This window comes from Heptranchias perlo, chromosome 19 (genome assembly GCF_035084215.1).
Source record: "Heptranchias perlo isolate sHepPer1 chromosome 19, sHepPer1.hap1, whole genome shotgun sequence".
NCBI lineage: Eukaryota > Metazoa > Chordata > Chondrichthyes > Hexanchiformes > Hexanchidae > Heptranchias > Heptranchias perlo.
The window spans coordinates 47935031-47957413 of record NC_090343.1 but is presented as its reverse complement, the minus strand read 5'-3'; the positions used below and the strand labels follow the sequence as shown (position 1 = coordinate 47957413).

The following is a 22383-nucleotide window of genomic DNA, read 5'->3' as shown; positions in this document are numbered from 1 at the left end:
TTAGGGTGGTGGATGGGGTGCCAATCAAGTGGGCTGCTTTGTCCTGGATGGTGATGAGCTTCTTGAGTGCACTCATCCAGGCAAGTGGAGAGTATTCCATTACACTACTGACTTGTACCTTGTAGATGGTGGAAAGGGTTTGGAGAGTCAGGAGGTGAGTCACTTGCCGCAGAATACCCAACCTCTGATCTGCTTTTGTAGCCACAGTATTTATGTGGCTGGTCCAGTTTACTTTCCGTTCAGTGGTGACCGCCAGGATGTTGTTGGTGGGGGATTTGGTGATGGTCATGCCATTGAATGTCAAGGGGAGGTGGTTAGACTCTCTCTTGTTGGAGATGGTCATTGCCTGGCGGGAATGTTACTTAACATTTATCAGCCCAAGCCTGGATGTTGTCCAGGTCTTGCTGAATGCATGCACAGACTGCTTCATTATCTGAGGAGTTGCGAATGGAACTGAACACTGTGCAACACCAGTGAACATCCCCACTTCTGACCTTATGATGGAGGGAAGGTCATTGATGAAGCAGCTGAAGATGGTTGGGCCTAGGACACTGCCCTGAGGAACTCCTGCAGCAATGTCCTGGTGGCTGAGATGATTGGCCTCCAGCAACCACTACCATCTTCCTTTGTGCTAGGTATGATTCTAGCCACTAGAGAGTTTTCCCCCTGATTTCCATTGACTTCAATTTTACTAGGACTCCTTGATGCCCCCCTTGGTCAAATGCTGCCTTGATGTCAAGGGCAGTCACTCTCACCTCATCTCTGGAATTCAGCTCTTTTGTTCATGTTTGGACCAAGGCTGTAATGAGGTCTGGAGTCGAGTGGTCCTGGCAGAACCCAAACTGAGCATCGGTGCGCAGGTTATTGGTGAGTAAGTGCCGCTTGATAGCACTGTTGATGACACCTTCCATCACTTTGCTGATGATTGAGAGTAGACTGATGGGGCGGTAATTGGCCGGATTGGATTTGTCCTGCTTTTTGTGGACAGGACATACCTGGGCAATTTTCCACACTGTTGGGTGGATGAGAGTGTTGTAGCTGTACTGGAACAGCTTGGCTAGAGGCGTGGCTAGTACTGGAACACAAGTCTTCCGTACAACAGCCGGGATGTTGTCAGGGCCCATAGCCTTTGCTGTATCCAGTGCACTCAGCCGTTTCTTGATATCACGTGGAATGAATTGAATTGGCTGAAGACTGGCTTCTGTGATGGTAGGGATCACGGGAGGAGGCCGAGATGGATCATCCACTCGGCACTTCTGGCTGAAGATGGTTGCAAACGCTTCAGCCTTGTCTTTTGCACTCACGTGCTGGGCTCTGCCATCATTGAGAATGTTTTTAATATAACGGGTCAGTTGCTGTCTTTTCTATGTTTCTACCTCTCTATCTCTGTTTTTTTTTTGTTTGTTGTTTTTTTTTGGTGATTTGTATATTCTGAGACCTGGCAGGTAACACCTGTCTGTCTGCACACTGATTACCTTAGCAACGGGCAGTTGAAAAAACTGTCTGTAATCACCAAGCATTGTTCTGTGAATTATAAATGCGATTTCATTTCGAGGATTTCATTTTCACATCGTTCACCTGACGAAGGAGGAAGCTTCCGAAAGCTTGTGAATTTAAAATAAAATTGCTGGACTATAACTTGGTGTTGTAAAATTGTTTACAATCATTGAGAATGGGCATGTTCATAGAGCCTCCTCCTCCCGTTAGTTGTTTAATTGTCCACCACCATTCACGACTGGATGTGGCTGGACTGCAGAGCTTTGATATGATCTGTTGGTTGTGGGATTGCTTGGCTCTGACTATAGCATGCTGCTTCTGCTGTTTAGCATGCATGTAGTCCTGAGATGTGGCTTCACCAGGTTGGCACCTCATTTTTAGATATGTCTGGTGCTGTTCCTGGCATGCTCTTCTACACTCCTCATTGAACCAGGGTTGATCCCCTGGCTTGTTGGTAATGGTGGAGTGAGGAATATGCCGGGCCATGAGGTTACAGATTGTGCTGGAATAGAATTCTGCTGCTGCTGATGGCCCACAGCACCTCATCGATACCCAGTTTTGAGCTGTTAGATCTGTTCTGAATCTGTTTCATTTAGCACGGTAGTAGTGCCACACAGCAAGTTGCATGGTGTCCTCAGTGTAAAGACGGGACTTCGTCTCCACAAGGACTAAGCGGTGGTCACTCCTACCAATACTGTCATGGACTGATGCACCTGCGACAGGTAGATTGGTGAGGACGAGGTCAAGTAGGTTTTTCTCCCGTGTTGGTTCTTTCACTACCTGCCGCAGGCCCAGTATGGCAGCAATGGTTTTTTTTCGTTCATGGGATGTGGGCGTCGCTGGCAAGGCCAGCATTTATTGCCCATTCTTAATTGTCCTTGAGAAGGTGCTGGTGAGCCGCCTCCTTGAACCGCTGCAGTCCGTGTGGTGAAAGTTCCAGGATTTTGACCCAGTGACGATGAAGGAGCGGCGGGATGTTGTGTGACTTGGAGGGGAACTTGGGGTGATGTTCCCATGTACCTGCTGCACTTGCCCATCTAGGTGGTAGAGGTCGCGGGTTTGGGAGGTGCCGTCAAAGAAGCCTTAGCGAGTGCTGCAGTGCATCCTGTAGATGGTACACACTGCAGCCACGGCGCGCCAATGGTGAAGGGAGTGAATGTTTAGCGTGGTGGATGAGGTGCCAATTAAGCGGGCTGCTTTGTCCTGGATGGTGTCAAGATTCTTGAGCGTTGTTGGATTAGGGTTAGGGTTAGGGTTAACCCTAACCCTAACCCTAACCCTAACCCTAATGCACTCATCCAGGCAAGTGGAGAGTATTCCATCACACTCCTGACTTGTGCCTTGTAGAAGGTGGAAAGGCTTTGGGGAGTCAGGAGGTGAGTCACTCGCTGCAGAATACCCAGCCTCTGACCGATTCTTGTAGCTATTGTATTTATGTGGCTGGTCCAGTTAAGTTTCTGGTCAATAGTGACCCCCAGGATGTTGATGTTGGGGGATGTTGATAACACAGTTGACGACACCTTCCATCACTTTGCTGATGATTGAGAGTAGACTGATGGGGTGGTAATTGGCCGGATTGGATTGTCCTGCTTTTTGTTGTCAGGACATACCTGGGCAATTTTCCACATTGTTGGGTAGATGCCAGTGTTGTAGCTGTACTGGATTCAGTTTGGCTAGAGGGATGGCTAGTTCTGGAGCACAAGTCTTCAGCACTACAGCCGCGATGTTGTCGGGGCCCATAGCCTTTGCTGTATCCAGTGCACTCAGCAGTTTTTTCATATCACATGGAGTGAATCGAATTGGCTGAAGACTCGCTTCTGTGATGGTGGAGATATTGGGAGGCCGAGATGGATGATCCACTCGGCACTTCTGGCTGCAAACACTTCAGCCTTGACTTTTGCACTCTGAGGTTTGGGATGTTCATGGAGTCTCCTCCTCCCGTTAGTTGTTTAATAGCCCACCACCATTCATGATGTGGCAGGACTGCTGAGCTTTGATCTGATCCGTTGGTTGTGGAATCGCTTAGCTCTGTTTATAGCATGTTGCTTCCGCTGTTTAGCATACATGTCGTCCTGTATTATAGCTTCACGAGGTTGGCACCTCATTTTTAGGTGTGCCTGGTGCTGCTCCTGGCATGCTCTTCTACACGCCTCTTTGAACCAGGGTTGATCCCCCAGCTTGTTGCTTAATGGTAGAGTGAGGAATATGCTGGGCCATGTGGTTACAGATTGTGCTGGAACACAATTCTGCTGCTGCTGATGGCCCACAGGATGCCCAGTTTTGAGCTGCTAGATGTGTTCTGAATCTATCCCATTTTGCATGGTGGTAGTGCCACACAACATATTGGATGGTGTCCTCAGTGTGAGGAGGGACTTCGCCTCCACAAGGACTGTGCGGTGGTCACTCCTACCAATACTGCCATGGACAGATGCATCTGCGACAGGTTGATTGGTGAGGACGAGGTCAGGTCAATGTTGAGGACTCCCAGCGCTACTCCCTTCTGACTGTATACCACTGTTCCACCACCTCTGGTGAGACAGGACATACCCAGGGATGGCTATGGAAGAGTCTGGGACTGTTGGCTGAAAGGTATGATTCCGTGAGTATGGCTATGTCAAGCTGTTGCTTGACTAGTCTTAGGGATAGCTCTCTCAATTTTTGCACAAATCCCCAGATGGGTCGACTGGGCTTGGTTTGCCTTTGTCGTGTCCGGTGCCTAGTGGTCCGTCCAATTTTGTTCTTAGTGTGACTTTCTGTAGCGGGATTGTACAATTGAGTGGCTTGTTCGGCCATTTCAGTGGGCAGTTAAGAATCAACCACATTGCTGTGGATCTGGAGTCACATATAGGCCAGACCAGGTGAGGACAGCAGGTTTCCTTCCCTAAAGGTCCTTAGTGAACCAGATAGGTTTTTACAACAATCCGGCAGTTTCATGGTCACCATTACTGATAATAGTAATTAACATGGTGATAACATACTAGCTTTTTTATTTCAGATTTTATTTAATTAACTGAATTTAAATTCCACAGCTGCTATGGCAGGATTTGAACTCATGTCTTTAGAATATTAGTCCAGGTCTCTGTATTACTAGTGCTAGTAACATAACCACTATGCTACCGTACCTGCTAGTTTATAACTTCTTACCAAATAGGATCAGCAGAATATACTGAGCCCATTTGGAAATGGTTAATTAAGCTAACCCGTGAATCTACAGTAGTAATATAGCGCGTAATGCATGTCTCCCCCCATTGATCCCATCGACCTTGACAATGAGTACTGCATTCATACTGGCTGCCGAGGGCCCTAACTTTATCCTTTTAAGGGCTTGAGAGACCGATGGATTTTTTTTATTTCAAAGAGATGACATCAGCCTGCCCATTTTCCAAGGCCTGTCAAAGTGTGAGACAAATCAGAAACAGAACTTTGGAGATAATTTATTCCCATTTTTTACTGTGGTGAATGTCCCAGGCCGGGCTGCCTGGCCAGCGGCCAGTGTGAGCATACTCAGAACGCTCGGGCATATGCTGTGGGATCCAGCAGGCTGCCCCAGGAGCTATGCTCCGGGTTGAGTTGGCAGAGATGAGTCATTACAATCTGCGTCTCTTACAGGGCTAATGGAAGGCCGGAGGGATTTATAACAAAGCCCCTGGGCCAGGCCATCCCAAAGTGTAAAATGGTGAGAGCGAGACTGGGCGGATTTGTAAATGCTCAGGAGCCTAAGGTCTATGCAACCCCCTTGTGGGTCGTGCAATGTTGTTCAACTCATCAGTGTCTCTCTTTATAGTGTCTCTCCTCCCAGTACTCACAGCTTCCTTCACCCTACAGTATTTTAAACCCCAAGCGTCGCCTCACCCAGTCACCACCTCTTGATTTACCTCCTTTTTTTCCCGACTGTTTTCAACCTTAACTTTGTTGTGCGCTTTGGACGATTAGCTGTCAGTTGGCTAGAGGAATATAGTACATTACAGTGAAGGGTGTACTAGAGGCAGGGCTGTCTCAGAGTGGGGTGCTATATTGTCAGGTATGTTATGGTGCTTGAATAATTCAGAGGGTGCACTATAGGAAGGGGCATCCTGTGGTGAGAGGGGGCTTACAGACATAATTATGTCTAATTTATTACAGAAATAGTGTATTATAAAAAGGGTTTATTATAGAAATACGGTATGATAGAGAGGGTGGTTTATATAAAGGTTGTATTATAGAAAGGGTGTGTTATAGAAAGGATGTATTATATAAAGGATGTGTTATATAAAAGGTGTATTATAGATAGAATATATTATAGAAAGGGTGTATAATAGAAAAGATGCGTTATAGAAAGGGTGTATTATAGAAAAAGTCTGTTATAGAAATGGTGTGTTATAGATAGGGCGTATAATAGAAAGTGTAAATTATAGAAAGGGTGTATAATAGGGTGTGTTTTAGAAAGGGAGTATTATAGAAAAGATGTGTTTTAGAAAGGGTGTATCATAGAAATGGTGCATTACAAGGGTATGTTACAGGGTGGGGTATGCTATACAAAGAGTGTATTGTACAAATGGTAATTAATGGTAGGGTCTGACAGTGGAGATAGGGTCTGGGCTGACAGTGGAGGTAGGGTCTGGGCTGACAGTGGAGGTAGGGTCTGAGCTGACAGTGGAGGTAGGGTGTGGGCTGACAGTGGAGGTATGGTCTGGGCTGACAGTGGAGGTAGGGTCTGGGCTGACAGTGGAGGTAGTGTCTGAGCTGACAGTGGAGGTAGTGTCTGAGCTGACAGTGGAGGTAGGGTGTGGGCTGACGATGGAGGTAGGGTCTGGACTGACAGGGTAGGTAGAGTCTGGGCTGACCGTGGAGGTAGAGTCTGGGCTGACGGTGGAGGTAGGGTCTGGGCTGACAGCTGGAGTTGTGTGAGGTCAAGGCTAATAGTGGAAATTAAGCTGATTCCAAATTGACTGCAAGGATTAAGCTGGGTCTGGGCTGACAGTACTACTGCTGTTACTCAAAAGCAAAATACTGTGAATGCTGGAAATCTGAAATAAAAACAGAAAATGCTGGAAGTACTCAGCAAGTCAGGCAGCATCTGTGGAGAGAGAAACCGAGTTAACGTTTCAGGTCGATAATCCTTCATCACAACTGGAAGAAGTTGAAGATTAAACAGTTTTTGAGTAAGTACACAGCCAGGGGAAAGGTGGGGGTGCAGGGGTGATGGTGGGGAGGAAAGAACAAAAGGGAAGGTCTCTGATAGGGTGGAGGGCAAAGGTGATTAAATGACGAAAGGGATGATGGTGCAAGGCAAGGATGGTGGTAATGGGACAAGTTAAGAAACAAAAGATGGGTCTAGAGGAGCTGTAAATGGCAACAGCAGAACCATTACCAGCAGCTGCTGTCCAAAAAAATGGGAGCAGTGATTGTGATCTGATGTTATTGAAATCAATGTTGAGAATTTCCCTTTTGTTCTTTCCTCCCCTCCCCTCCCACCCCCCTTTCCTTGGCTCTGTATTTGCTTAAAAGCTGTTTTATCTTTAACTTCTTCCAGTTCTGACAAAGGGTCATCGACCTTAAACGTTAACTCTTTTTCTTTCTCCACAGATGCTGCCTGACCTGCTGAGTGTTTCCAGCATTTTGTGTTTTTGCTACTGCTGTTACTGATGGCCTGCTCCACCAACGGGAGTGTGGCCCTGAGTGTGTGATGTTTCCTGCCTTCTCTGTCTTGCCGTGCATTGAGGAAGCCTAAGTTAAGCTTTTTCAAATCCTGTATGAGGCGTGGGTCCAGGCAGATCTTGGCCAGCCTCGAGATCTCGGCCAGTCTGGAGGAGGCCTTGATTGGGAGGCCTGCTGGGCTCCCTTCACGTCAACGTTCTCATCTCAATGGACAAAGTGCCCAAATAGTTGCAGTCGTTGGAGACCGATGGTTTCGGAGGCAGTGGATTCTGTGATCCTCCTGCTCTCTGCTTGCTTGACATCATTCTACCAGTGGACTCCAAGTATTGATCGGAGGCACCATTGGTCAGAGGTGTCCAGTCTGGAATAGTCACAAACTGTAGGAGCCATGTGTCAGGACTGGGATAACAATAATCTGAGCTTGGTAGCTAATTGGGTTCTTGACTTCCACACTTGTCAAGCAATTTCATAACCCCTCTGACAATCTCTATTTGCTGGCATATCTCTCCTTCACAGGCAACTGAGCTGTATATTGAACTCCCATGGTAGTTGCAATTATCAGCTATTTCCATGATTTTGTTCACAGCGCTGGAAACCGGAGGATTTGCGATTCCAAAGTTCCTCACTTTGGTTTTCTGCCAATTGAGCTCAAGGCCCAGTGGTTCAGTCTCATCTTTGGGGATACTGACAGTGGGAGTTGGTTTATTAAAGGGCCAGTCCTTCCCAGCCCATTCTGTACAACAGGCTTTGCAAAGTCTTCACTTGACCTTTTAAGCTGAGCTTTGCACATTCCAGAGCTGGAATATTTGCCTATATTGCTGGGATGAGCCAGTGTAAGAACAGTGTAACTACTGCAAATGGATCCTGATTGGCTACTTTATATTAATTAACAGTAAGAGATTCTAATTGGATGGTAGCTCACTGCCATCTTGATTTGTTAAATTGTACAGAATAAATTTTGTAAACTGTCTAATCACGAGAGGAGAAGAAAATGTAGGCCTTTGTTAGTGAATAAAGTCTCCACATCACCCTTTATCAGTAACGTGCAACAGGTTTCTTGGGCGTGTCATTCTAGGAAGTCTCTGGCCTTCAGATATCTCTGTGCCACTCACGTTCTCATTTGCATTGCACACCCGTCCTGCTAACTCAGTCCCCTTCCCCCTCCCCCATCCCCAGTGACACATTCACATATTGCTGCGGATTCATTCTCCCAAGCATAGAATCATAGAAAGGTTATAGCATGGAAGGAGGCCATTCGGCTCATCGAGTCTGCGCCGGCTCTATGCAAGAGCAATCCAGCTAGTCCCACTCCCCCACCCTATCCCCGTAACCCTGCAAATTTTTTCCCTTTCAAGTACTTATCCAGTTCCCTTTTGAAGGCCATGATTGAATCTGCCTCCACCACCCACTCTGGCAGTGCATTCCAGATCCTAACCACTCGCTGTGTAAAAAAGCTTTTCCTCATGTCACCTTTGGTTCTTTTGCCAATCACCTTAAATCAATGTCCTCTGCTTCTTGACCCTTCCGGCAATACGAACAGTTGTGATAAAAACGGAGACTGCAATCCTCTTAAAACTATCGTTTCCTACAGAAAGTGGGTACAATTGTGTGCCAATTTGGTTAGTTCTGTGCCTATTATGGTGCTTGAGAATTCTGCCTCTTTCGATATTATTGCCTGGTTATTGGGAATTTGTCAGCCATGGCTCAGTGGTAGCATTCTCACCTCTGAGTCAGAAGGTTGTGGGTTCAAGTCTCACTCCAGAGCTAGTACTGAGGGAGTGCTGCACATGAAACATTAAACTGAGGCTCCATTTGCCCTCTCAGGAGGACACAAAAGATCCCATTTGAAGAAATGTAAGCGAGTCCTGGCCAATATTTATCCTTTCAACCAGCTGCACTAAAACAGATTATCTGGTCATCATCACATTGCTGTGCACAAATTGGCTGCTGCATTTCCTACATTACAACAGTGACCACACTTCAAAAAAAATTACTTAATTGGCTGTGAAGCACTTTAGGATGTCCTGAGGTCGTGAAAGGCGCTATATAAATGCAAGTCTTTTTTTCACTTTTGCCAAAAATTACTGCCAACTTGGAATTATCTATTTGCAGGTTGATTAACCCTTGAGGAGCCAGCAGTTGCACGAATCTCCGCATTCCCTGGTCCAGCTACCTATCAGTTCAAACACTGATGCTGAAAAATTCCCTCATTTTACAGCGATGTTAATGATGATATAGTGGCAGTAGCTTAACACTGGGATATTAATGTGATATGGATATTACAGGAATTTCTCCTCGCCAGCCTCCCGGACTTCAGCCTCCACAAACTCCAACTACCCGCTCCCTGCCCGCCCATCCCTCACCGACCTCGATTGGCACCATGATCCCCAACGCATTGAATTCAAAATCCATGTCCTCATCTCCAATCCCCTCATGTCCTCCCTCTATCCTATATCCACAACCTCCTCCAGTCTTACGTCTCCTCCTGTGTCCTTCAGTTCTCTGGCTGTGGCCCTGCTGTGGATTCCCCCTCCCTTCACCCCATAACTGGCGTCAGTGCCTTCAGCTGCCTCGGCCTCCCTCTCCTTCCCTAAACCTTTCCCCCTCCCTAGCTCTCTCCCCACCTTTAAAACCCTTTTAAAAACCCATTTATTCAACCAAACCTGTGACTCTCCTATTGCTGCCCAGATTCCGTCTTCTCCTCTGTGAAGTACTTTGAGCCATTTCCTTCCTAAAAGGCAAGCTGATGTTGTATGTATTATGAAGGTGAAAATTTAAAAATTCTAAATTAAAAATAAAAATGCCCATAGACAATCTGGTGAACTCTTGCCTGAAGTTAGATGGGATCGAGTGTAAGTTCCGGATACGCCAGGTCCCGACCTTCGCTGCCAGTTTTTTTGAAGTGGAGACTCCATCCATCCCAATCAAGGACCCCCACATCAGAGGTGGTCATGACTGGGGGAGGGGGAGAGAACTTGTGGGTCGGAATTTCCTCGGTCTTGGGCGTCTGGTGCACCTTGGGGCAGAGGAGGCGTATAGGGGGCTCCTGGCCAGTGGAAGTGGGGGCTCATCTGAGCAGGAGCCCCCCAAGACCCAGGCTGCCAGACTTGACAAATCAGCCCCCGATAGCCCCCCTCACCCCAGCCGCAAGGGCTGTGGGACTGGGGTTGGGACTGCAGGGGTTGGTGGGAGGGGTCCACTACAATTTCCACCCTCCTATTGTGGCGGGCACCCAACATATGCCCCTGGAGGTGCATGTGCCCCCTAGTGATTAGGAAATCTCCCCTCGACTTCAGAAAGCCCAGTGGCATCAGTGGCGGAGGCCCCCAGTGGGCACATCCCAGCAATTATCGCAGGATCGCAGGCCCATGGGCTTTTGGCCCTGCTCTCCCTATCATCCCTTCCTTTCCATTCTTTCTCTCTTTAATTTTTACTATTTTAGCATTAACCTGTAACCCCATTGTGAAAACGTTAACTAGTCCGGGGAAACTGATCCACCCCTAGGCCACCAATGACTCTGTCCTGTTCCTATCTGATGTGGAAATATGTATTAATAAAATGACTGGGCCGTTTCATCTTCAGGACTCTTTTCATTTGATTGGCCAGTTTCTAGCCAAACAAATTGTAGGCATTGTTGCAAAGTTGCCACCAATTCCTAAATTGAGATTGGGGCAAGGAAGGAGATGAAGAGTGGGATTGGGGAAAGATTTCAAACTGGAAGAACGAGCAGCAGAACTGGTAGAATAGAATGTAACAGTTAGTCAAAATCTAAAAGTAAAGTTAAAATAAAAATAAGAGACAGACACTAGGAGATAAAAGAGAGAATAGGAAGGAAAAAAGGATGCAGGATGCTGGAGGCCCCAGTAGGCCCGAGGTTTGTATCTCACACTGCTTTCAGCGGCAGCTCTGAAGCCCCAGGTCGAGGCACTGACAGTGACATGGAGTTTGTACTGTTTACGCTGATGAGCACCTCTGGCACATGAGTACCATGTCTTGCCAATCTGCCATTAAAGAGGCGTTGAGTTCATGGAAAATTGTTTAGCAATCTGTGATGGCCTAAGCTTTTCAAACCGTTTTACTTGAGAGTAACAGCATCACAACGGAAGGGACATAGGCCTCATCTGGCTCCTTTCCTCCCGCCAAACAAAGATAAGAGCAGCACCTCTGTGATATTTGCCTTCCGCGAGGGAAATGTTTAAATATCTTCATTATTCATTTAGGAACCAAGGTGAAGGGCCAAGGGTCCTTAGTGCAAGGCCTCAGCCAAGATTGAAAAGAGTAAAGGAAAAGAAGAAAGAAAGAAAGAAAGTACTTGCATTTATATAGCGCCGTTCATAACCTCAGGACGTCCCAAAGCGCTTTACTTTTTGAAGTGTAGCCACTGTTGTAATATAGGAAACACAGCAGCCAATTAGCACACAGCAAGATCCCACAAACAACAATGTGATAATGACCAGATAATCTGTTTTAGTGATGTTGGATGAGAGATAAATATTGGCCAGGAATTTGGAGAAAGCTCCCCTGCTCTTCTTCAAAATAGTGCCGTGGGATGTTTTACATTTACCTGAGAGGGCAGACGGGGGATTGATACTGGGACTGAGTTTTAAAATCATGTATATTGTAGAAGGAAGCAAGGACTGAGGACGGTATGGGATTCAACAGTTTTAGGTAAGAGTAGGTTAAAGTAGGAAACTCTGCACTGCGTCTCGATTTCAGCACAGTGAGGATACAGAGTGGGTCAGAGCTGGTGAACAGCTCTGTCTGTAAATTGACTGCAGCACTAGATTCCTGGCTGTGTGAGATTCCCCCCAGTGCAGGCCAGGTGTACACCCTCCTCCATCACTCTTTATCTTCGAAGTGCAGTTGCCCGGGGTTTTCCCCATCCTGTTTGGTTGCTCGTGTCGCCACCCGGACTCTGCCATCAGAGCTGTCGCCAGGGGAGATGGGTGGTTCCCCATTCTGATAATCTGTCACAAAACCAACAGAATATTTAAGAGACTCGTACAGTGGGGGCCAGACAAAGTGAGCAAAGGCATCAAGCAACATTTTTGGCTTGCAAGGCAGAAAGTGCAGTTCACAATGTGGAGCCGTTCAGAAAACTGCTAAGATGGCGGCAGACAGACTGACAAGACAGTTTTTGTACTAGAAATCTTTTTGGATGATTGTGAAAACGAGCTCAATATAAGCTCTTTTTTTCCCCAAGCACCCCAATCTTGAGATAGTCCAGGACTACACTAGTATGGCTCTGTCCCACTCTGTATCCTCACTGCTGAAATTGAGACTCAGTGGAGTTTCCTACTCTAGCTCACTCTTCCCTAAAGCTGTTGAATCCCATACCATCCTCAATCCTTGCTTCCTCCTACAACATACAGGATTTTAACACGCAGTCCCAGTAATGTTTAATCAATACCCCCTTCTTCATTACTCTCTTCAGTCTTGGACAGGGCCTGCACTATGGGCCCTGACCCTTCAAACTTGGCAATGTAAACAGCTGGTTATAACGGCTCTCTGCAAACATCAGGAGAGCCTTGGGTTTAGAGAGGGTGTGGGGAGTGACACTCACCTCACAAGCACTGCATTGTCATGCAACCCCTTACTCTGAAAGGGGGGCTATAATCAGAGCCAAGCAAGACCATTCTTGTATGTGGCCATGATCCCGCTGAAAGATTATAGGGCGATAGGATAAAAAGGTTTAAAATTACGAAAGGATTGGACAGTGGGGATAGAAACAGACTGTTTCCAGTAGTTGAGGGGTCAAGAGTGAGGGGCCATAGATACAAGATTAAATGTAAGAGATTTAGATCAGAGGGCAGGAGAAACATCTTCACACAGAGAGTTGTGAGGCTGTGGAATTCACTTCCAGGATTAGTGGTTGAATCAGAAAATGATGCAGCACAGAAAGAGGCCATTCGGCCCATCATGCCTGTGCCAGCTCTTTCAAAGAGCTATTTAATTAGTCCCCCTGCTCTTTCCCCATAGCCCTGCAAAATTTTCCCCTTCAAGTATATATTTAATTTCCTTTTGAAAGTTATTATTGAATCTGCTTCCACCAGCCATTCAGGCAGTGCATTCCAGATCATAACAACATGCTGCGTAAATTTTTTTTACCTCATGTCGCCTCGGGTTCTTTTGCCAATTACCTTAAATCTGTGTCCTCTGGTTACCGACCCTTCTGCCACTGGAAATAGATTCTCCTTATTTACTTCATGATTTTGAACACGTCTATCAAATCTCCTCTTAACCTTTGCTCTAAGGAGAACAACCCCAGTTTCTCCAGTTTCTCCACGTAACTGAAATCCCTCATCCCTGGTACCATTCTAGTAAATCTCCTCTGCACCCCCTCTAAGGCCTTGACATCCTTCCTAAAGTGGTGCCCAGAATTGGCCACAGTGCTCCATCTGGGACCTAGCTAGTATTTTATAAAGGTTTAGCATAACTTCCTTGCTTTTGTACTCTATGCCAAGGATCCCGTATGCCTTTTTAACAGCCTTCTAAACTTGTCCTGCCACCTACAAACAGGTCTCTCTGTTCCTGCACCCTCTTTAAAATTATACTATTTCGTTTATTTTGCCTCTTTTCATTCTTCCTACCAAAATGAATCAGGACATCGTGAGTGGTTGAGGCAGAAACTATGTCAACTATGTCAAGATTAGATTGGAGAGGTGGATGAAGGGAAAGGGGATGAAAGGATAGAGGAACAGGGTGTGTAAACATGATTATTTGCTCACATGGAGGGTAAACGCCAACACGGGCTGGGTGGGCCGAATGGCTTGTTTCCATGTTGTAACCTCCACGTATTTCTAAGTATGTCAGTATGTGCGGCAATTCAGGGAACCAATTGCACAATAGCATCGGTTAGATTCACAATTTTACTTTTGATGTTTCATTATTTGGTGAGAAAAAGAGCTGATTGCAATTCAGTTTACCAGACTCAGCCTTCCCTCCGTCCCCCCCCCCCCCCCACCCCACCTCACTTCTCCCTCTTTCCTGAAATGAAATCCCGTTGACTGACACTTGTGACTTGGTTTTCTTTTCCCGCTAATCCTGTAACACGTGTGTGAGCCTCTCTGTGCTCACATGGCCACACATTTCATGGTTGGTTCTGTAGTTCTAAAAGTAGCAGTTTCTGGGGCAAAGGGGGGTGGTGGGGTACAAGCTTCTTCAGAGCTCAGTTGAGTTTCACATTACTGTGTCGTTAGTGAGAGGGGTGCAGATTGTGAATGTATTTTGATTGTTGATTTGTGCGTTTTGTGGACTGTTTGTAGAGTGGGGGGTGGAGGGAGGGAGGATTTTGAGTTTGATCCTGATTGGTTGAGCAGATGGATGGTCAACGTCCAACCCTGAGGTGGGACTGAGTGGCGGGTTAGGAACACAGGAACAGGAGTAGGCCATTCAGCCCTTCGAGCCTGCTCCGCCATTCAATTAGATCATGGCTGATCTGTACCATCAACTCCATTTACCCACTTTTGCTCCATATCCCTTGATACCCTCACCTAACAACAATCCATCTATCTCAGTCTTGAAAATGTCAGGTTTCACGTTATCAGGGTACAGGAACAGAGAGATCTGGGGATATATGTACACAAATCGTTGAAGATGGCAGGGCAGGTTGAGAACAGTTTAAAAAAGCATGTGGATCCTGGGCTTTATAAATAGAGGCATAGAGTAAAAGTATGGAAGTCATGATGAACCTTTATAAAACACTGGTTCTGCCACAGCCGGAGTATTGTGTCCAATTCTGGGTACCGCAATTTAGGAAAGATGTGCAGGCATTAGAGAGGGTGCAGAAGAGATTTACTGGAATGATTCCAGGGATGAGGGATTTTAGTTACGTGGATAGACTGCTGGGGTTGTTTTCCTTGGAACAGAGACAGTTGAGAGGAGATTTGATAGAGGTATTCAAAATCATGAAGTGTCTAGGCAGAGTAGATAGAGAGAAACTGTTCCCATTGGTGGAAGGGTCAAGAACCAGAGGACATAGATTTAAGGTGATTGGCAAAAGAAACAAAGGTGACATGAGAAAAAACTTTTTTTACACAGTGAGTGGTTAGGATCTGGAATGCACTGCCCAAGGGGGTGATGGAGGCAGATTCAATCATGGCCTTCAAAAGGGAACTGGATAAGTACTTGAAAGGAAAAAACTTGCAGGGCTACGGGGAAAGAGCGGGGGAGTGGGACTAGCTGGATTGCTCTTGCATAGAGCCGGCGCAGATTCGATGGGCCGAATGGCCTCCTTCTGTGCTGTAACCTGTCTATGATTCTATGAGTGCCTGAGCTTTTTGAAAGTTGATGTTGTGTGAGAAGTCAAGCTTTTCATAGTTACAATTACTGCCCACTACTAGCCAGATTCAGAATTACCGACCTCTCCCACACTGAGAAAATATGAAGCTGCGTACTGCATTTTTATTTGCTGACTGATGCCTCAGCTTGGGAAAGTCCCGAGTTGCCATGGTAGTGCTTATACAGATGGGCCTGCACAATAGACTTGACCTTTCACCCAGGTTTCCCAATGGAAAAATAAAGAGCTCCATATAAATTGGACACTTGTTAAGTACATTCCACTTGGACCAATAAATAAAAAGCAGAGCATAGCAGCAGGAAAAGTCCCAAGGAGCAACAAGAACAATTAAACAGCGGCAAAATAAAGAGAGAGCGCCGACATTTTAATCAGCCTCAACAATGGTTAAAGTAAGGGGCCTAGAAATTCAGGCTCGCCCATCTCTGTGTGCGCGGGGGCTACTGGGAATGATTCCTGCACCTCAATGGTGAAGCCCGAGATGCTTCCGGTATTAGGTCCAGGCCCTCATTATCATCGAGCTGGAAAGGTCCCAAGGAGCAACAAGAAGAATTAAGCAACGGTGAAAAAAGAGTGCCGACATTTTAATCAGTCTTTGGAAAACATGTATGATCCACTCTGCCTCCGTCACTCTCAAAGCATCCGCACCCCTGTTACACGAGCTGGGAGTTCCATCAATTTCCAGGTAACAGCAGGATATTCAGCACATGAACCAAAGGGAGAACTTAGTTTTACTATCCTAGGAGTTAAATGTTCAAAAAGAAGGACTTGCATTTATAAAGCGCCTTTCACAACCTCAGGACATCCCAACGTGTTTTACAGCCATTGAAGTACTTTTGAAGTTTAGTCACTGTTGTAATGTAGGAAACGTGGCAGCCAATTTGCACACAACAAGATCCCACAAGCAGCAATGTGATAACGACCAGATAATCTGTTTTTAGTGATGATGGTTGAAGAATAAATATTGGCCAGGACACCGGGGAGAACTCCCCTGCTCTTCTTCGAACAGTGTCATGTGATCTATTACATCCACCTGAGAGGGCAGACGGCACCTCGGTTTAATGTCTCATCCAAAAGACAGAACCTCCGACAGTGCAGCACTTCCTCAGCACTGCGCTGGAGTGTCAGCCTGGAATTTGTGCTCAAGTTTCTGGAGTGGGACTTGAACCTGAGTTCAGTCAGAACCCAGCCACGGGCGGGATAGAAGGAATGAAGTTCATTAATATCACATCCCCAGGGAATCCCACACCACACCACCAGAAATGAATTACTTTTTTTAAAAGTGCACTCACTGTTCTAATGCAGACAAACATTGCGGCCAATCTGTACACAACGAGGCCCCACAAACAACAATGAGATGAACAATTAATTAATCGGTTTTTGGTGATGTTGGTTGAGTCGGGGAATATTGGCCAGGACATCGGGAGAACTCACTTGCTCTTCAGCTGGTGCCTTGTGATCTTTTACATCCACCTGAGAGGGCATGCGGGGCCTCGGTTTAACATCTCCTCTTTGAGATGAAACCTCCAACCATGTAGCATGCTTGATGCATTGAACTGAAGTGCCGGTTGGGGCTTGAACCCATGACCTTCCCACTAAAACAAAGCTTCAACAGCCTTCACCTAGTGAGGTAAATTTGAGCTCATCCAAAACTCTGCTGCCCGTATCCTAACTTGCACCGAGTCCTATTCACCCATCACCCCTGTACTGGCTGACTTCTCATCCTTGTGTTCAATCCCTCTATGGCCTCCCCCCTCCCTATCTTTGTAACCTCCTCAAGCTCTACAACCCTCCGAGATCTCTGCGCTCCCCAATTCTGGCCTCTTGCGCTTCCCTGATTTTCATCACTCCATCATTGGCGGCCGTGCCTTCAGCTGTCTAGGCCCTAAGCTCTGGCATTCCCTCCCTAAACCTCTCCGCCTCTCTACCTCTCTCTCCTCCTTTAAGACACTCCTTAAAACCTACCTCTTTGACCAAGCTTTTGGTCACCTGTCCTAATATCTCCTTATGTGGCGTGGTGTCAAATTTTGCCTGATTACACTCCCGTGAAGCACCTTGGGACATTTTACTACATTGAAGGCACTATATAAATGCAAACTATTGTTGCTGTCAACTATTTTGAAAAATAAAAAAATGGATGGTCCAGTATGCCTCCCCGCCATTGGGAAGAGATCGCTCCCCCCTCCCCCCCCCCCCCAGCATGTGGAGGCCAATCAAGAATGATTGTTTTAAAAATGTGCTCCTTTATTTTGGGGGTCCAGATCACTTGTCGAGCCTGGACTGCTCCTGGTGGGACCTACTCCTGCCCTTCTGGAGACCTGTATGCCAGTACGCCTCATCTCAATGGACATACCAGCCTCCAGCACTACATGGATCTAGGGAAATGAGAACTGCCAGTGTAGGGAAGCCATGTCCCTCTGGCTCTGTACCCCCAGTGACACTTGCCTTGTAGGTGGTGGGTGGAGATTCTGCCCTTAGTAGGCATGACGGGAAATGCCTGTAATGGCGGAGGCCTGACGGGAATCCCAGTAATGGTGGCGGTCTGACAGGAAGTACCTGTAATGGTGGAGGCCTGACAGGAAATGCCAGTAATGGTGGAGGCCTGACAGGAAATGCCTGTAATGGTGGAGGCCTGACAGGAAATGCCTGTAATGGTGGAGGCCTGACAGGAAATGCCAGTAATGGTGGAGGCCTGACAGGAAATGCCTGTAATGGTGGAGGCCTGACAGGAAATGCCAGTAATGGTGGAGGCCTGACAGGAAATGCCTGTAATGGTGGAGGCCTGACAGGAAATGCCAGTAATGGTGGAGGCCTGACAGGAAATGCCTGTAATGGTGGTAGCCTGATGGGGAATGCCTGTAATGGTGGAGGCCTGACAGGAAATGCCTGTAATGGTGGAGGCTTGACAGGAAATGCCTGTAATGGTGGAGGCCTGATGGGAAATGCCTGTAATGGTGGAGGAATGACTAGACCGGGTCCCTGATGTTTTCTGTTAGATTCAGCCGGTCCACCGCCAGACAGGACACCAGTGGAACCCTGGTGGACTCTGAGGGTTCCTTTGTCTTTCAGAAAGCAGTGGGGTTGATATGAAGAGCCCTGATACCCACATGGGTACCATGTGTGGCTCTTAGTGCTTAAGGAAGCTGCATATCATGTTCAACCGATGCCTCCTTTCCACGGGGAAAAGGGGTGGAAGTGTTGCTCCTTATAAAGGGCAGTTGTTACATCCTGATCCATGCGTGCACCTTGGACAGCCTGATGCTCTAGATGTGGAAGGACCCAGTAGCATGAAAACTTATATCTTACACCTCTTCGGGAAGAGCCATCTCTAATCCAGATGATGTGAGGTAGATCAGTGGGCAGCAGATGGCACAACCCTGTGGCAGTCTCTCTGAAGCAGAGGTGGCAAAGGCAGGGCTCCTCCAGCAAGTCCAGGTCCTGAGGCAATGACCAGCCTGGCCAGAGTGAGCCAAGAGTCATTGCACCTCCTCAAAGAACTCCTACTTCCTTATCTCGATTATGCAGCATGTTCAACCTCCCCCAAAGGAGCAGCCTCAGTTGTTTGTGTGTAAGATACCACATCAAAGACAACAGAAACTAACAGCATTGAAGGGAGGTACTGGTGGAAACCCCCGCCCCCCTCTAACTAAAATGCAAAAATAGTGCTGTATTCAACAAAACCAACCAGTAGATGGGAGCAGGAAATTACAAAGGGACATAGACGGGCAAAACTGTGGCAAATGGAGTTCACTGTGGGGAAGTGTGAGATCATCCAAAGATAAATTAGAATCCCAATCGCCCCTCCCGGTTACCCCCCTCTCAATCCCCCCCCCCTTCTGATCGACCCCCTCTCAATTGCGCCTTCTTCTTCCAACCACCTCCTACCGATCCCCTCCTCTCCTGGTCGCCCCTATCTCTATTGCTCCCTCCCTCCCTCTCCTGGTCATTCCCCTCCCTACCGTTCTGGCACAGGGATTGATCCCTCAGGTAAGTATCTGGGGATTGTGCCAGCTCCCTCTACTGTTCTGGGGCTAGTTGATAATGTGTGTTATATGTGCGAGGCAAACCAAAAGGGGCAGACTTTTGCACGTGATCTCCTTTAAGCAAAGCAAAGAAGCTAAACATGACATACCCCGGGGTTGAGTGTTATCATACATTACAGAAGCAATTTTAGAAGCGTTGGGCGTTGATGGAAATTCCATTGGGGTGAACTCTGCAAATCAGGTCAATATTCAGCTTATGTGTGGAATACAAATATAATGATTGGAAGGATTTCCAGGTCCTACTACCCACCAAATGACTTTTTTAAAGTGATAGTGACTTTCAAACAAAGTCACAGTATTGGTCAACAGATTAGTATTCTGGGGTGTTCCCAACATCATACAGATACGTGGGTGTAGTGTACGATACAGATGTTTTGTACACTCATCTTACTGCTGATGTGTGGGTGTGATGCTGGCAATGTATAACCATTTAAAGGGGAACGTGACCCTGGGAGAGGCAAAATACTTTCAATATGAAGTATTCACTTCAGAAAGAGTATTAATTCAGAAAGGAAAACAGAAACAACCTGCATTCGTGTGGCACTTTATCACATTTCTCAGGATGCCCCAAAGCGTTTCACATCCAATTAATTTCTTTGAAAGAAAGAACTTGCATTTCTATAGCTCCTTTCATGACCTCAGGATGTCCCAAAGCACTTTACAGCCAATGAAGCACTTTTGAAGTGTAGTCACTGTTGTAATGTAGGAAACGCAGCAGACAATTTGCGCACATCAAGATCCCTCAAACATCAATGTGATAATGATCAGATAATCTGATTTTAGTGATGTTGGTTGAGAGATAAATATTGGTCAGGACACCGGGGAGAATCCGCCTGCTCTTCTTTGAATAGGAATGGAATCTACAGGTATCTTATACATCCACCTGAGAGGGCAGACTGGACCTCGGTTTAACATCTCATTCTGAAAGACGGCACCTCCGACAGTGCAGCACTCCCTCAGTACTGCACTGGAACATCAGCCTGGATTATATGCTCAAGTATCTGGAATGGGGATCTGAACCCACAACCTTCTGACTCAGAGGCGAGAGTGTTACCCACTGAATCAAGGTTGACACCTATTTCAATGTAGCAACTTACAATGTTTCTCCTTCCCTCACTGCTTCTGGAAGCCTCTACACTGTAATGCGGGCCTTACTATGATGTGGGTCAGCATCTTGTTTGAGTCCATCATACAGACTGGTTGGAGAAGAAAGGGCATATCATTTGTACCGCCGGACTCTTTGGCATTGTTTGAATGGTATGGTCTAATCTTTGCAGAGGTTTGAAGAGAACACTGGGGTAGAAATTAGTTTCGGCCCATTTTCAGGCCTGAAATAGGCGGCTTCAGAAGCTGGAGGCCCAAGGCTCACCTGAAATTGGGCGTCCAGAGGCAGCTCGCCAGTTCCACGAGGATTCAGTTGGGCCAGCTGCCTCCATGGTAGTGGCCCTCAGATAGGTCCTGGGAGGGGGTAGGCGATCAGGAGGAGGGGAGAGGGGGAGGGGAGGCTATAGGGAGGGACGGGGTGATCGGGAGAGAGGGGGATAATCGGGGGGAGAGGAGAGAATTGGAAGGGAATGGAGTGTTCGGGGTGCAAGGAAAGGGATTGAGGAGGGGTGGCAATCGGGGAGGGAGGGGAAGGGATTAGGGGGCAAGGGGCGGTGATCGGAGGGGACGGGAAGGGATTGGGGGGCGAGGGGTGGTGATCGGGGGAGAATTCCTGCTCCTCCCGGCTCCACCTTCTGGTAAGCATTTTTTACAAAACATGCCTTTTTGATGACGGCCTCCAGCGGCTTGTGAGAACAGCTGGTCAGGCCACAAGTGAGCATGGTTATCCTGAAGGCAGTCAGTGCCTAATTTTCGTTTCCATTGAAGGATTTTTGTGGAGCCAGGAGGAGCAAAAATCTCCCAAAAATGAAATAAATTCTGGGCCTTTTCTTAGGTGAGCCCTGGTTAGGCCGCTCACCGCCTGGTACAAATAGGCGGAGCCATCGCAGTGCACACATCGTCCATTTGTACCAAAAAATTGCACACAGGGCCCTACATCCGGCCTAGGGTCCCATAGACATATTTAAGGAGCCTTACACTCGAAACAGGAGGGAGGGTTTCCCGCTCATTTACAGGTGTAACTGAAAATTTCATCAGGTGAGCCTTGGGTGTCGATGCGGCGGCTGAGGTGCCCCCTGATTTGAACCTACCAGCCCCCGTTTTCCAGGCAAGAAATGGGCAGCCAGCAGCTGGAAATCTCCCCCATAAAGTCCCGAGCAGAAATTGCCATTTTCTCTATCAAACCCACTCCATCCATCAACCAATCTTCATTCATGGGTTTCCCTCTCACACCATTTCTTGATCCCCTACTTTAAGGAACATCAAGTCCCTTCCTTTTTCTCCCCTTGATAAAAAAGATCTAGCAAGTTGTTTGATACCTCGCTAACCCTCAATTCCCCCATCTCACTGTCTGGGAGAAGAGATTCACCGATCGCACTCTCCCTGTGGGGAGCCATGCTCAAAGTGAGTGAGGATCAGAGAGAGGGCTACAACACGGTAGAAATGATTCTCCAACTGGCACTCTGTTTGAACATGGCCACCCGCCCCCTGTTGGGAGGTGGTTTACCCTACAAAGCATGACTGCTTAGGCAAGGTACCAGAGGGCACTCTGTTCTCATGGAACTGTACCAGGGGCACTCGGTGCTCATGGAACTGTACCGGGGGCACTTGGTGCTCATGGAACTGTACTGGGGGCACTCTGTGCCCATGGAACTGTACCGGGGGCACTCGGTGCTCATGGAACTGTAACAGGGACACTCGGTGCCCGTGGAACTGTACCAGGGGCACTCGTTGCTCATGGAACTGTACCAGGGACACTCTGTGCCCATGGAACTGTACTGGGAGCACTCTGTGCCCATGGAACTA

General features: G+C 47.3%; 1 long non-coding RNA gene across 4 annotated transcripts in view; it reads left to right on the top strand.

The window, feature by feature from the left end:
• LOC137335505 (uncharacterized) overlaps window positions 1–22383 on the top strand; it is an 80793-nt gene that overhangs the window by 19867 nt on the left and 38543 nt on the right. For 2 of the 4 annotated variants that reach the window (XR_010966442.1, XR_010966439.1), the window contains exon 3: window positions 9247–10670. The exons of 1 other annotated variant lie outside the window; for it this stretch is intronic. This is a non-coding gene — a long non-coding RNA (uncharacterized lncRNA). Of the gene's footprint in view, window positions 1–7062; window positions 8317–9246; window positions 10671–22383 lie in introns of those variants that run through there. One more of the 4 variants, XR_010966440.1, reaches the window with a different exon arrangement.